The following is a 17,987-nucleotide window of genomic DNA, read 5'->3' as shown; positions in this document are numbered from 1 at the left end:
TTAATTTGAATGCAACATGTGGAGTTTGCACGATGCCACCTGCCATTGGCCTGGATGAAGAGAAATCTGCATACACTTCTGAGACAGTGCTGAGTTTGGATGCTTTGTAAGACCATGAAGGGATTGTTTAGAAAGATTGTCACCAAAAGAGCCTTTGGGAACCACCACCCCAGAATGTTACTCTCATACTTGTACAGTATAACCGTTATGGATCCAGCAACTCTGCCTGGTTTTCAGAAAACTAGGAAGCTGGGGTGGGAACATCTAATAAACTAAAAACAATACAAATTATGACCATTCTGACATTTCTTACATTCTCTGAGCCCCATTATACTCATCCCCATTTACTCTTCTAAAAAATGAAGAGAATAATCTTTGTGAAGAGTAAATGAAGTAAAGTGAATGTGTTTTGAAGCAGTAACATTCAATATATGTGTTGGGTGGCAAATTGAATTCTCCTGAATTCCTCTGAATGATCAAAGCATCAGATCAGTTTTGATATTCCAGACCTCTTGAAAGAACACACTCTTTGAAATAAATTAACATGATTTTGTAGCCTACATGATATCCCACCAAAAGCTTATGGAGTTAGTTGGTTTTATCACCCATCAACATTTCAGTGCAATTAGCTTCCAGAGGGAAAGCTCATATTTTCTATAAAAATGTACAATGAAGTTAAAAGAGACTTGAATTAAAAAAGGAGAAGGTAAATGAGCAACATTCTCTGCTGCTTCTATTAAAGTCCAATTTAACTTAAGTTCATTTTTTTAAGTGAAAACAAACTCTTTTCAACATCATTTAAAGCTATAACTTCCTGAATGCCTCTGGCTTATTTGGGAATGTCTGGCTTATGAGTCCAACTGATACTAAGATTTTTCATATCCAGCCAACAGACCACCCAACCAGTCTTTAACAGTCCTGTCCACGGTATTAATATGGCCTCTAATTACTCTGTCAGCTGGGAACTTAGTTCATTCAAACAGATGGCATGGTCATCAGGTTAAACTGGCCATCTGCTCAATGGCCCAAAAGAGCTATTAGAAGAAACTGGACCAGATCACAGGGTAGGTCAAGTGTTCTTGAATACCTAACCTCATAGCTCTTGGAGATTATGTCTAAATTCCCAAACACAGTGGGGAAAAATGTATTTAAAACTACTCTTGTAATTCAGCTTAAAATAGTAGTCATTCTCAAGTGGACTTCAAGATTTTAGAATATATATGTTTTAAAAATAAGAAGAAATATAAAGGAGAGAATATTTCTAAATAGGTGAGTTAAACTTTTAGAAGGCTTCAATTTAGCCTCTTTGGCTATAAACTGTCTTCACTGAGATACTTTTTTATGTCACCTCTACATACTTATAAATCTTCTCTAATACGAGTTCTCTGTGGTATGACCCAGTAACACGGCTACTTAGTTAAGAAATTAGGAAACTGGGTCCAGCTCTACCTAAATTAGCTGTGAAAGCATTTAGGTCACTCAAAGACTGCATTTCTTGTTATCTGAATGAGGGGTAACTGGTACATTAACTCTACACAATGGTTTTCTTTTACTTAATTTGATAATTATAAATGATGATACAGCACCTTCAAAGCATGTTTATGATATAATAATTCAAACCATTTGTATAATAAATGATGAAGGGCAAAATACAAAATTGGTAATGCTTTAATTTCAAATGTGCAAAACTACCTATTCCCCCTGCTAATGAAACTATTTACATACCATGTCAACAGTTATATATCAATCAATTTCAGCTAGATTCTAACTAGAGTTAGCACACTGGGTAAGCAAGGGAATTGCTTAAAAAGCTGTTAGTATTTGCAGTGACAGAAATAGTAATCAGAAATCCCTATCTAAGGGTACTACAAAAGCGTATTTATAAATGTGTAAACTAAATAACAAAGATGAGCTATGATTATTAATATTTAGGGTGAAAAGAAGACTATAATATTTTAATGCATAGTTTTCAGGAAGAAAGGATAAAGGAAAAGCAAATCCACTGTACTTATTTACTTATAACTTTACATCTTTGCCAATCAAATTAGACTGATTACATTACAACCCTGATGATTTAACATCATGGAATAAAATGCATTATTGCATCCATTATTTCTCTCCCTGTAAATAACACTCTAAAACATATAGACACAACATTAATCACACTCGATATTGAAGGCAATTTGTATTCAGATATGCCTGAGTACACCACAAAGAATTTATCTTTTATCTGGTAACATGGATCAAACTGCAGCCCTGGTCCACAACCTTGAAGGTCTAAAAATCATCATTCAGATACTAGGATATGCAGAAGTCACAGAAGCATTTTACTGGACTTGTCTCGGTAAGAAATCACTTCTCGCCATCTGTATCTCTGCTACCTTGGTCCACATTATTGCTTGCATTATTTAAAAAAGGTTATGCTGTCTTCCTACTCTCATCCTTGGTCTCCACTCATCGTCACAGAGCTTCCAAAAATGATCTTATAAAAACATAATCCAAAAGGCTGTGAGTGAGGCTGTACATATAACCCCATTGACTCTTCCACTAAATACATATGAATATTATTAGGTAAAACATTTGTTAATCACCATAAAGGCTTGGAAGAGCTGAAAAAGTAGTGCAAAAAATGCCAGGCAGAATTTTGGAGAATTGATTGAACCCAGGGAACTAATCAGACTATTGTAACATCAAACATACATAATGGGTGTTTACACATACCACACGCTTGAACTGAAGGTTGTATGATTTACTGGAATGATGAGGACAGAATTTCAGTCACAATGACTACTCAACAAAAACAATCTTGGAGCCACTTTTCCCATATTAAACTGAGAACAGGCCCATCAGGTACCACTGCACAGGTTGTATACTGCAAAACTCCAAGATGGGAGGGAGCATCCCACTACACTACAGTGTAAATTGTGTACCCTGAAATTGCCCAAAGATCAGGCACACACACAAGAGTAGATCCCCTGCTTGTCAAAATATTGAAATGCTTCCATTACAAATCATAAATAGCTACTTCTCGAGTGCCCTGGTTCTTTCCTGGTCAGATATCTCAACATTCTTCTGAGCTCCCCACAATCCAGCAAATAAGAAGGTACACTTGTCCAGCTGGGTTCCAATTGTCTGCACCAGTGCTGTAACCAGCATCCTTTCTGGGTAGTCAGTGCATCTACTGTACCAGTCACTAATATTTTGAACATCCCTGGAAATTGGTATTTCCCCCTGTTATGTGCTAGTCTTGGCCTATCAATAATCAATGTTGTGGTTGGACTAGCACTTGTGCTTCTTGTTATGACTGAACAATACCCTAGCAATAACCGTCAGGAAACTACGAAAAAATAAAGGTTTATTACTTACAAGACCTGGAAATTCCATAGCACACCTGGGGCCACAGAGCAAGGTCACAGGTAGAGAGACAATGCACGGGTTTGAGGATATGGGACTCTGCTTTTATTGGGGTCAAGGGTGGTGACCCAGGTTTTCATGGGCTCATCCTTTATTAGCAAATTTCAAACATGAGAGTAGGAACTTAAAGCAGGGGAAGAGAAAAGAAAACAAACAACTCAATTGGTCAGTTATTAAAATTAACCGAGATCTCTAAAACAAAGAAGTCTCAGTGTGGGGAGGTTGGCAGTGTGTTTCTTTGAGATAGCTTGATCTTTGAATTGGATGCCTCTTTGAAATAGATGCCTGGACAATCAAAACTTAAATCAGGGGCTTCCCTGGTGGCGCAGTGTTTGACAGTCCGCCTGCCGATGCAGGGGACACAGGTTCGTGCCCTGGTACGGGAAGATCCCACATGCCACGGAGCGGCTGTGTCCGTGAGCCATGGCTGCTGAGCCTGCGCGTCCGGAGCCTGTTGCTCCACAACGGGAGAGGCAACAATAGTGAGAGGCCCACCTACCGCAAAAAACACAAACAAACAAACAAACAAAAACTTAAATCAGACACTTGTGTTACAAAAAAGAAACAAAAAAACAAAACAACAGCAAAAATCCTGTTGGGGTTTACACTACACTTCATTTTATGAATGAGAAAATTCAACTTTAGAAAAATAAGTGGTGCACTTAGAGTCATGCAACTTTTAGCTGTCAGACATAGAATTCAATCCAACTCTGTAGAACGAAATACGACAGATCATTAGATTAAAAATTGCAATCAGTTTCTACAAGCAAGTTTGGCAGTCTCACTGTCCTTTGAAAAAAAAAAAAAAGCCCCCTCATCTCAGGCCACAAACACATTGGGAAAGAGCTTAGATTATTGGTTCTGGAGTTTCAAGCATTTATTTCTTAGACCCTCTATTTTTCAATGTGTTTAGATACAGACATAAAATGTAATACACAGTCAAATTATTCATATTTCAGCAGCTTTCAGATCCATGTTTACTGATATCCTTTAACTCTATAAATCATTTTGTCCAAGCTAGGAAAAAAAGATTCATCAGCTCTGTGTCAAAATTTCTTTATGTTGCCATAGTTTCTTCCCTGGATGAAATACATCACCTTCAAAGTCAAAGCTGGATACATGGAGATGAGGAAACATTGTCACAGCATCTCAGAACACCACTGTCAAATAATAGAAAATTTTTGTTAAACAAAAAAAGTCAGACAAAGACAAATATCATATGATATCACTTATATGTGAAATCTAAAAAAGTGGTACAAATGAACTAATTTACAAAACAGAAATAGAATCACGGATGAAGAGAACAAACTTATGGTTACCGGGGGGAAAAGGAGGGAAGGATAAATTAAGAAATTAGGACTGACATAGACATACTACTATATATAAAATAGATAACTACTAAGAACCTACTGTATAGCAAAGTGAACTCTTGTCATTACTCTGTAATGGCCTATATGGGAAAAGAATCTAAAAAAGAGCGGATGTATGTTTATGTATAACTGATTCACTTTGCTGTACAGCAGAAACTAACATAACAATGTAAATCAACTATACTCCAATAAAATTAATTTAAAAATCACCAATTTAAGGCAATAAAAGAACACAACACTTAAAAGTATATGAAACAGGGTTCCCCTGGTGGCACAGTGGTTGAGAGTCCGCCTGCCGATGCAGGGAACACGGGTTCGTGCCCCGGTCCAGGAGGATCCCATATGCCGTGGAGCGGCTGGGCCCGTGAGCCATGGCCGCTGAGCCTGCGCTTCCAGAGCCTGTGCTCCGCAACGGGAGAGGCCACAACAGTGAGAGGCCCGCGTACCGCAAAAAAAAAAAAAAAAAAAAAAAAAAAAGTCTATGAAACAATTATTTCTGAGTATATTTTACTTCAGTGAATGTTTAAGGTTTTCTATATCAATATGCACAGAAATAGTTATAGCAGGATAGTTTATATTTATGTCTCAATGTCCTTTACTTCTATAAATAATTCTGTATTAATTTTGGTAAAAGATTATATGTGTGTCATTTGGAAGCTGCAGTTGGTGATGGTTCTTATCATATATGAGGATAGTTGATCTACAGTGAAAAGAAATAGAGACACGTGTAGAGAGAAATTGAGATTCTCTTGTATCAATTGTGTTCTATGCTTAAATTTGTCGTTAAGTCCTAGGTAAGTCTTTATCCTTATGAAAGTTTGCCTAATTAGATTCCATGAACTAAAATTATGACCTTTATTATAGAAGGCACTGTAGCCAGAGAAGACTAAATGAGTATAGAAGTAATAGAGTATGGGGTCAGAGAGATAAAGGGCCATCACATCTGGAGAAGCCTTCAGGTCATGGTAATCAAATAAATACAAATTTGAACACATCCCTTTTTTATTATTATAAAGAGTACATTATATTACTGGTAATCAGGAAACAACATTTGTTCCTGTACAAATTGTTATTTCTAATTTAGAAAACAACTAACAGAATATATATACAACTTAGGGACATATGTTTATATACTTTGAAACAGTATCTGCTATTTCTAGATAAAGCTTTTCCATATATTAGATTATTTTCTTAGGTAAAATATCTTAAACAGAAAATTGCAGCAATCCAAACCAGAAAGGAAAGTAGATCAGATCAAAAGGGGCAGTGCAAGAGTGAGAAGTGCTTAATTGTGGACATATTTGGTTGATAGAGCTTCCAGAATGTGTTGAGAGGTTGAATGTGGTGCATAGGACAAAGACAAGAGTCAAAAAGGACACCAAGATGTTTGGCCTTAAAAACCAGAAGAATGGAGTTGCCCTTAACTGAGATGGAGAGGTAGCAGAGGAGCCGTTTTGGGCAAAAATGCAAGTAGATCAGTTTTATACATGTTAGTTTCAGATGCCAGCAAACCTATACACCTGTCCTTATCTACACTACAATTATCTTTCCCTCCTGTCATAAAAAAGAGATGGCTTAAATCTCCTACTTATCATCCACATTTATATCGTTACCCAAATCAACTTCATATGAGGAGGAAATTGAAAGTGAATGAAAACCCAGAATAACATGTTGACTCTTTGCAGGTGGAAGCTCCACCTCCACCCCAAGGAAGGGTTGGATTCCCTTTTTTCACCATTAAAATATAAAAGAGTAGGGACTTCCCTGGTTGCACAGTGGTTAAGAATCCATCTACCAGGGCAGGGGACACGGGTTCCATCCCTGGTCCGTGAAGATCCCACATGTGCTGGAGCAACTAAGCCCATGCACCACAATTACGGAGACTTCGTGCCTGCAGCCCATGCTCCGCAACAAGAGAAGCCACTGCAATGAGAAGTTCGCACACTGCAAGGAAGAGTAGCTCCCACTTGGAAGGTGGCTGGGGCAGGTTGGTGGTGATGGGATGAATTGGGAGATTGGAATTCACATATATACACTAATATGTATAAAATAGATAACTAATAAGAACCTTCTGTATAAAAAAAAAATTCAAAAAATATATAAAAGAGTAAAGAGATGGATCATATCTTCTATGTTTGTCTCATCTGAACATACATTATATAGACTTGACAGTGGACATCATGAGTCACTCTATGAAGTTATATTCATAAACTTCAAATCACAGCTGGAGTCAGACTACGTATGAATACATTTTTAGGGAAAAGAGAAAAGTAAAATCATTTGAGTACTTACTTCATTTGCCCTGTCCTTACATCACATATCAGTAATGTGAAATGAGAACTAACTTTCATTTTTTTACATAGAGGAAATGGAGGTGCAAAATTGTTAAGCAAATTGCCCAAAATCACACATTTAGAAAGTTATAAAATTAGGTTAAAATGCAATTTCTCTAAAATCTCTTAAGTTCTGCTATATATTTTGATATATTTATATTTTTGTTCATAAACCGCTTTTTATTTCAAACTGGTAATGAATAGTTTCATTCAATGCTATTATATTATATATATTATGTGAGTCGAGAATGGTTAAAGGGGGTTGGAAGCTGGTGAGCATTAGGTATTATACTCTGATTCATATAAGTATTTTATCAATGTATTCATTCATCATGATAATTTTATTATTGCCATCACATTTTACAAACTATGTTATAGACACAGAGATTGTCTGGAATCCTTGTTTACCGAAAGTCAGAAACAAAACTGAAATAATTTAAATAAAAAGATAATTTCCTGGCTTGTGTAATTAAATAAAAAATAGATGACATAGGTAGATAAAGGAGCAGTCATTTAGCTAGACTTGAGGAACAACTGGACCCACTAGAACTAATTTTCTCTCTTTCATCCCTATACATTGTTATACACAGGCATTATTCTTTTAAACAAAGCAGCAATTCCTTAACCTAACAACAAGTGGCTTTGCCATCAGAGAGACCAATTTTTTTCTCTCACTCTAGTTCAATAATATTTGGAAAGGAATTCTAATTGCGTGCCTTGGTCACTTGCTCACCCTTCAGTGAATCAGTTGCGGGCAAGAGCCAGGTATGCACAGAGAGAGTCACTCCTATTCTAACTAACTCCAATACACCAATTCTGTGATGTAAGACGTCAGAATTCATAATTCATTTTAAGCAAATAAATTTGGGATCTGCATGCTTGACATAATAAGCCAATAATGTGACTGAAAAAGACATTCGAGAGTCCTAGTTTGAGAACTTGTTTTATTCTTTTTTTTTTTTTGCATCTTTATTGGAGTATAATTGCTTTACAATGGTGTGTTAGTTTCTGCTTTATAACAAAGTGAATCAGTTATACATATACATATGTTCCCATATCTCGTCCCTCTTGCGTCTCCCTCCCTCCCACCCTCCCTATCCCACCCCTCCAGGTGGTCACAAAGCACTGACCTGATCTCTCTGTGCTATATAGCTTCTTCCCACTAGCTATCTACCTTACATTTGGTAGTGTATGTATATCCATGCTTCTCTCTCGCTTTGTCACAGATTACCCTTCCCCCTCCCCATATCTTCAAGTCCATTCTCTAGCAGGTCTATGCCTTTATTCCTGTCTTACCCCTAGGTTCTTCATGACATTTTTTTTTCTTAGATCCATATATATGTGTCAGCATACAATATTTGTCTTTCTCTTTCTGACTCACTTCACTTTGTATGACAGACTCTAGGTCTATCCACCTCATTACAAATAGCTCAATTTCGTCTCTTTTTATGGCTGAGTAATATTCCATTGTATATATGTGCCACATCTTCTTTATCCATTCATCCGATGATGGACACTTAAGTTGTTTCCATCTCTGGGCTATTGTAAATACAGCTGCAATGAACATTTTGGTACATGACTCTTTTTGAATTTTGGTTTTCTCAGGGTATATGCCCAGTAGTGGGATTGCTGGGTCATATGGCAGTTCTATTTGTAGTTTTTAAAGGAACTTCCATTCTGTTCTCCATAGTGGCTGTACCGATTCACATTCCCACCAGCAGTGCAAGAGTGTTCCCTTTTCTCCACACCCTCTCCAGCATTTATTGTTTCTAGATTTTTTGATGATGGTCATTCTAGCTGGTGTGAGATGATATCTCACTGTAGTTTTGATTTGCATTTCTCTAATGATTAATGATGTTGAGCATTCTTTCATGTGTTTGTTGGCAGTCCGTATATCTTCTTTGGAGAAATGTCTATTTAGGTCTTCTGCCCATTTTGGGATTGGGTTGTTTGTTTTTTTGTTATTGAGCTGCATGAGCTGTTTATAAATTTTGGAGATTAATTCTTTGTCAGTTGCTTCATTTACAAATATTTTCTCCCATTCTGAGGGTTGTCTTTTGGTCTTGTTTATGGTTTCCTTTGCTGTGCAAAAACTTTGAAGTTTCATTAGGTCCCATTTGTTTATTTTTGTTTTTATTTCCATTTCTCTAGGAGGTGGGTCAAAAAGGATCTTGCTGTGTTTTATGTCGTAGAGTGTACTGCCTATGTTTTCCTCTAAGAGTTTGATAGTTTCTGGCCTTACATTTAGGTCTTTAATCCATTTTGAGCTTATTTTTGTGTATGGTGTTAGGGAGTGATCTAATCTCATACTTTTACATGTACCTGTCCAGTTTTTCCAGCACCACTTATTAAAGAGGCTGTCCTTTCTCCACTGTACATTCCTGACTCCTTTATCAAAGATAAGGTGACCATATGTGCGTGGGTTTATCTCTGGGATTTCTATCCTGTTCCATTGATCTATCTTTCTGTTTTTGTGCCACTACCATACTGTCTTGATTACTGTAGCTTTATAGTATAGTCTGAAGTCAGAGAGCCTGATTCTTCCAGCTCCATTTTTCGTTCTCAAGATTGCTTTGGCTATTCGGGGTCTTTTGTGTTTCCATACAAATTGTGAAATTTTTTGTTCTAGTTCTGTGAAAAATGCCAGTGGTGGTTTGATAGGGATTTCATTGAATCTATAGATTGCTTGGGTAGTATAATCATGATCCTTTTAATGTGCTGTTGGATTCTGTTTGCTAGTATTTTGTTGAGGATTTTTGCATCTGTGTTCATCAGTGATATTGGCCTGTAGGTTTCTTTCTTTGTGACATCCTTGTCTGGTTTTGGTATCAAGGTGATGCTGTCCTCGTAGAATGAGTTTGGGAGTATTCCTCCCTCTGCTATATTTTGGAAGAGTTTGAGAAGGATAGGTGTTAGCTCTTCTCTAAATGTCTGATAGAATTCACCTGTGAAGACATCTGGTCCTGGGCTTTTGTTTGTTGGAAGATTTTTAATCACAGTTTTAATTTCATTACTTGTGATTGGTCTGTTCATATTTTCTATTTCTTCCTAGTTCAGTCTTGGAAGGTTATACCTTTCTAAGAATTTGTCCATTTCTTCCAGGTTGTCCATTTTATTGGCATATCATTGCTTGTAGTAATCTCTCATGATCCTTTGTATTTCTGCAGCATCAATTCTTACTTCTTTTTCACTTCTAATTCTGTTGATTTCAGTCTTCTCCCTTTTTTTCTTGATGAGTCTGGCTAATGGTTTATCAATTTTGTTTATCTTCTCAAATATCTAGCTTTCAGTTTTATTTATCTTTGTGAACAATTCCGTCCATTGGTGAAAGTGAGATGTTAAAGTCCCCTTTTGTTATTGTGTTACTGTTGATTTCCCCTTTTATGGCTGTTAGTATTTGCCTTATGTATTCAGGTGCTCCTATGTTGGGTGCATAAATATTTACAATTGTTATATCCTCTTTCTGGATTGATCCCTTGATCATTATGTAATGTCCTTCTTTGTCTCTTGTAATATACTTTATTTTAAAGTCTATTTTGTCAGATATGAAAATTGGTACCCTAGTTTTCTTTTGATTTCCAATTGCACAGAATAACTTTTTCCATCTCCTACATTCAGTCTGTATGTGTCCCTAGGTCTGAAGTGGGTTTCTTGTAGACACCATACATATGGGCCTTGTTTTTGTATCCATTCAGCCTATCTACGTATTTTGGCTGCAGCACTTAGTCCATTCACATTTAAGGTAGTTATCAATATGTATGTTCCCACTACCATTTTCTTACTTGTTTTGTTTTGTTTTGATTTTTTTGGTAGGTCATTTCCTTCTCTTGTGTTTCCTCCCTAGAGAAGTTCCTTAAGCATTTGTTGTAAAGCTGGTTTGGTGGTTCTGAATTCCCTTAGCTTTTGCTTGTCTGTAGAGGTTTTAATTTCTCCATTGAATCTGAATGAGATCCTTGCTGGGTAGAGCAATCTTAGTTGTAGGTTTTTCCCTTTCCTCACTTTAAATATGTCTTACCACTTCCTCTGGCTTGCAGAGTTTCTGCTGAAAAATCAGCTGTTAACCTTATGGGGATTCCTTTGTATGTTATTTTTTGCTTTTCTCTTGCTGCTTTTAATACTTTTTGTTTGTACTTAATTTTTGATTGGTTTATTAATATGTGTTTTGGCATGTTTCTCCTTGGATTTATCCTTTATGGGACTCTCTGTGCTTCCTGGACTTGATTAACTATTTCCCTTCCCATATTAGGGAAGTTTTCAACTATAATGTCTTTAATATTTTCTCAGTCCCTTTCTTTTTCTCTTCGTCTTCTGAGACCCCTATAATTCAAATGTTCATGTGTTTAATGTTGTCCCACAGGTCTCTGAGACTGTCTTCAATCCTTTTCATTCTTTTTTCTTTATTCTCCTCTGTGGTAATTATTTCTACTCTTTTGTCTACCAGGTCACTTATCCGCTCTTCTGCCTCAGTTATTCTGCAATTGCTTCCTTCTAGAGAATTGTTAATTTCATTTTTTGTGTTGTTCATCATTGTTTGATCTTTAGTTCTACTAGGTCCCTCTTAAATGTTTCTTGTATTTTCTCCCTTCTGTTTCCAAGATTTTGGATCATCTTTACTATCATTACTCTGAATTATTTTTCATGTAGACTGCCTATTTCCTCTTCATTTGTTTGGTCTTCTGGGTTTTTACTTTGCTCCTTCATCTGCTGCATATTTCTCTGTTTTCTCATTTTGCTTAACTTACTGTGTTTGTTGTCTCTTTTTCACAGGGTGCAATTTCGTAGTTCCTGTTGCTTTTTGTGTCTGTCCCCAGTGAGTAAGGTTGGTTCAGTGGCTTGTGTAGGCTTCCTGGTGGATGGGACTGGTGCCTGTGTTCTGGTGGATGAGGCTTATCCTATCTTTCTTGTGGGCAGGACTCTCTCCAGTGGTGTTTTTTGTAGTGTCTGTGACCTTATTATGATTTTAGGCTGCCTCTCTGCTAATGTGTGAGGTTGTGTTCCTGTCTTGCTAGTTGTTTGGCATGGGGTGTCCAGCACTGGAGCTTGCTCATCATTGAGTGGATGAGAGTGTTGAGATGGAGATCTCTGGGTGAGTTCTTGCTGATTGATATTATGTGTGGCTGGGAAGTCTCTGGTGGTCCAATATCCTGAACTCGGCTCTTTTACCTCAGAGTCTAAGGCCTGACACCTGGCTGAAGCACCAAGACCCTTTCAGCCACATGGCTAGGTACATGGCGAGTTTCTTGCCTTTTGGTAAGTGAGGTCTTCTTCCATGATTCAGTAGGTATTCTGTAAGAGTTGTTCCACATGTAGATGTATTTTTGATGTATTTGTGGGGAGGAAAACAATCTCCATGTCTTACCCCTCCACCATCTTAAAGTATAATCACTAATTAACCACACATTAATCAGTGATTGGATGCATGCTACCACCAGAAAGAGATATGAACTCCAGTGAAACTAGTTGCCCCTGTTGGCTGAGTGCAACTACTAGAGAAGGGCTCAGATGTGAGACTTCTGCATGATAGGCAGCACTCCTGAGAGCTGGAATAAAAATGAGGATCTAGGTCCCCATTATAATGATTCAACAGACAAGAGTTGTGAACAGTATTAAAAATCTGTTGAATACATAGTAGCTGGCTTAGAAGAGTAGAATGGGTAATGCTGAGTCCTAACTGCCTACTAACTTAAGTACAACAGGCAAAGTGGAGGGTACTGTAAGGCAAGGGGCTAAAAATGAGGTATTAAAAAAAGGCTCCACATAGATAAGACCACTGTGCAAATTTGAAACCTGTGAAAGGAAGATGGGAAGAAGTAGAGATGGGTAGGAAGAACCTCATATCGCAATATAGGTCTGAAAAGTCTCAGGGGACCCAAAGCGGAACTCCCCAGAAAAGACTGCCCATCCAAGGACCCCTTCTCTTGGGGAGAAATGGACAGTCCCTATCATTTCACCAAGCTCACTCATTGGCTGTAGGTGCTCAGGGAAATGTTGTCTCTCCCCAATGTCACAGTGATCACAATGTCACTGCAATCCCAGGCAAATCCAAGTTCCTTCTTTCAGGAAGATCAGAGTTGTACATCTCCATGGCACCACATGTCAGAAACTTGATTATAAGGGAGAAATGCTTTCATATTCTGAGTGGAAGGAGTTTCCAAACCAGAATTCTATAATTTGTTAAACTATCAAACAAGAATGAGGGTAAGAATAAAAAAATTCTTAAGTCCTAGATATCTTAACAACATAATAATTTTTTAATATATCCTAGGAAAGTAATCTGGGAAGAAAATTCCCCAAACAAGGGAGTGAACCAAGAAAGAGGAAGTCATGTAATCCAGGAAGCAAGACATTCCACATAAGACTACTCAGAAGGAAATTTCCATTTAAAGTAGGGCTAAAAAGAAATCAATGAAAACTGGAATAAGAAGCCATATCCCCTCCAAACTGCACAAAAGACAAAGAAAAAAACAAAAGTTCTTATGTGTTTGTCCTTATTTAAAACAGTTTCACACTTCCATTATCTATTTGTGGAGAGGATAATTAAGGATATATACATAGAAACCCAAGCTAAAATAATCAAGCCAATTTGTAAGATGAGCAAATTAATAGTATCATACAAGGAAGGAAATGATTTGTCATAATACACAATAGTACACAGCAAGGCTCACCTTTGAACAATATTTATGTAGTCATAATTTATATACACTATATAATGACAGGAGATAACTGTTACATAATCACTTTTGGTGCATACGAGTGGCAAAATGTAATGGGAAGTGATGGAGAAAGAGGGTTAAAATTGTATCTTTCATAACAAGAAGTCAATAGATAAGATCTCAAAGCAAAAAAGAAACAAGCTCAGTTTAGATATATTATTTATAAATACCAAAGAGAATAGCTATAATAACTGGAAGTGATTTGGGAGGAATGAGAGTTGGGAGTAGAGTGTTTTCAGACTTTTAGTGCTACATGAATTTTTCAAATTCGGTGCATATATGAACTTTCATAAGTAAAGAATTTAGCAGAACCACACAAGAAGAGAAGTCATGAATACCAGACCAGTAACTATGCCATGGGCATGGGAGGAAAGAGAGGTGAGTTTTGCTCTCAAACAACTTCAGTGTAGCTTTGATAATAATGTCACCTTATACTTGTATATCACTTGGCAGAACACTTGCATACATGTCCTGATATGCACACATTTTCCTCACATACCTCTCCTCTGTGCAGGTTCTTTATTGATTACTCTTTACTCTGTGCAAAGTCCTTCAACTCTTCTCTACCTGGCAAACTCCTACTCTTTCTCAAGATGATGCTACAAAATCATCCTTTCTTTAAAGACTTTCCTCATACTCCCTGTCTCACAGCAGAATTAATTATTCCCTATTTAAGCCTCCCATAGCATATATCCTGTAGCTTCATCATGGCATCCCCACCCTCTAGCACCATTAGCTACCTTTTTGTCTCTCCTGATGAACTGTGAGCTACTTCTCTTAGAGTAGGGACATGTTTTATTCATGTTGTGTCCTTGCTTCTTTTTACTGAATCTGGCACACACAAAGCCAAACCTTGATTCATAGCTTCTAAATTAATTACATAGAGTTTCGTTACACGTCAGAGAAGGTAGAACAGCTATCATTAGCTTCCTTTGGCTGGTGAGGAAATTGAGTCTCAGGTTGACTGAGCACCTTGCCTGAGGTCACAGTTGTGAGGTACTTTTGGTCTTTGACAAAGTACATCTCTTATGCCCACATAATACAGAAGAGGGTTATTTATTACAAAGATAACCATGGTCTTCCCTCCAAGTCCCTTGGTACACCCATTAGGCACAGTATCAAGGTTCAGTTAAGCAAAGGGACTGGCCCAGAGTGGTCTTCGGTTTATTCCTGGTCATTAAGTAGCATAGTGCTCCACTGTAGAATTGGCCCCGAGGAGCCTTGGGGCTCTTCAAAGTTAATGATTCTTACTTCCTAATACCAGGTCCCAGTGGGCCCCCAGCCTAGAACAAACTCTGCCTACTTTCGGAGGTTGCGGGCTCAAGGCTGACAAGTGAATGGTAATGTGATTCTCTGGTGCCGAGTTTTCTTGGGAAGGAAAGCCACAAGGCCATAGAGTACAGAAATGCTAAGGAAAAAAATTACGGGTGTTAATATGGAACACATTATATACATCATTACATGGCAACAACAACTCCACTCACAGACTATCTGGGTTTTGCATGCTCTCTCTTTAAGTTCATAAAGCTTATTTATAAAATTCAGAGCTTTAAGCATAGCAAATACTTTGAAAAATAAAGTTTTTTCGGAGCAGGTGTGATTGCAGCTGCTCAAGTGCTGGCACTAAATAAATGTTAATGGAATGATTAGAGACTTAATAAGAGTAGCAATAAAAAGATTTTTCCAAATACCCATTTAAGTCTTAAACTAGGTAAAACGTCCATGCCAAATATTTCATATCAATTAATTCCAAATGGCTTTGACTTGATTTTTATCAATAGTGCTTTTTCTCTTCAACAACATAAAATCAAGCAATGTATTATCAGAACAATACTGTCCAAAGAGAAATTGATTTTAAGGCATTTTCTTCATTATCTGTCATCCTGACAAGACTGCAAAATCTTTGAGATTCCATTCATGTTGTTTTCGCCCTTTCCATTAGCAGTAAAAGTGCTCAGTACCATTTTCTTCATACATTAACCACCCAGGGAGTTCCCAGGATGGTTTAATTTCAGAATAGAGTACTGATGTAGTGAACAATATGCAAAAAGTGACTTATTAGGTTACTTGAAAAATAAACCTAATTTAAGAGATCTGTCCCTAGATTATTTTGCAAGGGTGTATGTGTATATGTGTGTGCACATGTGTGTGCAGGTATTATATGGCAATTTGTCTATAAATTATTTAAAATAATTTATTATTTAAATCTGAATAACAGTTACATCTTTTCATGAAGTGTGCATACATCTGGAACTAATGGAAAGGTCAAGAATAGAGATAGTAATGCGGAAGTTCTCAGCATATACAAAAGTATTAGCACGGGGCTTCCCTGGTGGCGCAGTGGTTGAGAGTCCGCCTGCTGATGCAGGGGACACGGGTTCATGTCCCAGTCCTGGAAGATCCCACATGTCACGGAGCAGCTGGGCCCGTGAGCCATGTCCGCTGAGCCTGCGCGTCTGGAGCCTGTGCTCTGTAATGGGAGAGGCCACAACAGTGAGAGGCCTGCGTACTGCAAAAAAAAAAAAAAAAAGTATTAGCATATTATGGATATTATGTACAAATACATTCATATTGTTAAGTAGCTAAACATATATATATATATAAAATGAAACATCAAAGTCCACCTTCCAACTATCATCTCCTATTCCTCCCAATGTTCAGTCCCCTCCCTTGATTTAAGAGCATCATGCATGTTTGTCATTTATCCTTCCAGTCCCATCTCTAAGCATTAATGGACCTAACTAACTTTTTATAGTACACCATGTTTTCCTTTATTTTTTAGTACGTATTTTTTATACTGCAAATAATTATTCCATTTATATTTATACGTATTTTCCACTGAACATATATAACCATACAATTTCTCATATTATTCAACATTCTACAAAAATATTATTTTAAGCATTTTGGCATAAGTTGTATTCAATTTTGGACATTTATGTTTTAATAAAATCCTTGCTATTATAAAAATGTTGAGAAGGTGTAGGAATCAATAGGTATCTACATTTCAGATTAGCTTTTAGGCAACGATTTGAAAAAATAAAATTAGGACTTTACATAGAGACAAATTTTTCTTCAGACAGAATGCAACAATTTATATATTTATTGATAATTATGTGAGTGGCCATCTCCTTTATTTCTGTTACCATGGAGTATCATTATTTTTAATCTTTGATCAACTGACTAACAAAAATATTCCTTAATGATAAAGCACTTCATTTTAATTTATTAGTGCCAAGGCCGAACATTTTGGTTAATTAGGCATCTGAATATTTTTAATTTTCCAAATTAAAATTGCTCATGTAATTTACCCATTTTTCTTTAGTACTCTGCAATCCTTCTGACCAGCTCCTTCCTACCACACATCCACCCCGACCAGGGAACTTGTGCTCAGCTTTCTGTCACTCTAGATTGGCTTTAATTTTCTTTGAATTGTCTAAATGGAATCATACAATATATTTTCATTTTTTGTATGGCATCAGTTACCCAGAATTGTTTTGAGAGTCCTTCATGTTATAGCATATATCAATGTTATTCCTATTTGTTACTGAATAGTTTTCTATTATATGGATACTAAGGAACACTGTTCACTCATTCACCTCTTTACAGACATTTGGGTTGTTTCCAGTTTGGGGTTATTATGAATAAATTTGTTAAAAACACTCATAAGTTTCCTTGGCATACTCAATCATTTTTAAAAATATTTAACCATTCTGATATGTGTGTAATGGTATCCCATTGTAAGTTTAAATTTGCGTTTCCTAATGACTGGTGACACTGGGCATCTTTTCATATGCTTAATTGTCATCTGTATATCTTTTTAGTGAAAAATAATGTTCAAATATTTTGCCCATTTTTAATGGATTGTTTACAAAGTTTTGAGAGTTATCTCTTATGAATATAAGTCCTTTAACAGACATATGATTAACAAATATTTTCTCCCAATCTGTTGCTTGTCCTCTTATTCTCTTCAGTGTGTTTTGAAGAGCAGAACTTCATGGTTTTTATTAAGTCTAATTTATTAATTTGTTCTTTTATGGATCATGCTTTTGATGTTGTAGCTAAGAAATGTTTGCCTAACTCAAGGTCACAACAGTTTTCTCCTAGAATATTTATAGCTCAAAGTTTTGCACTTAGGCATATGATACATTATATTT

Source organism: Orcinus orca, chromosome 4 (genome assembly GCF_937001465.1).
Source record: "Orcinus orca chromosome 4, mOrcOrc1.1, whole genome shotgun sequence".
In the NCBI taxonomy this organism is placed as follows: Eukaryota; Metazoa; Chordata; class Mammalia; order Artiodactyla; family Delphinidae; genus Orcinus; species Orcinus orca.
The sequence above is the reverse complement of the archived record's forward strand: the minus strand, read 5'-3'. Positions refer to the sequence as shown.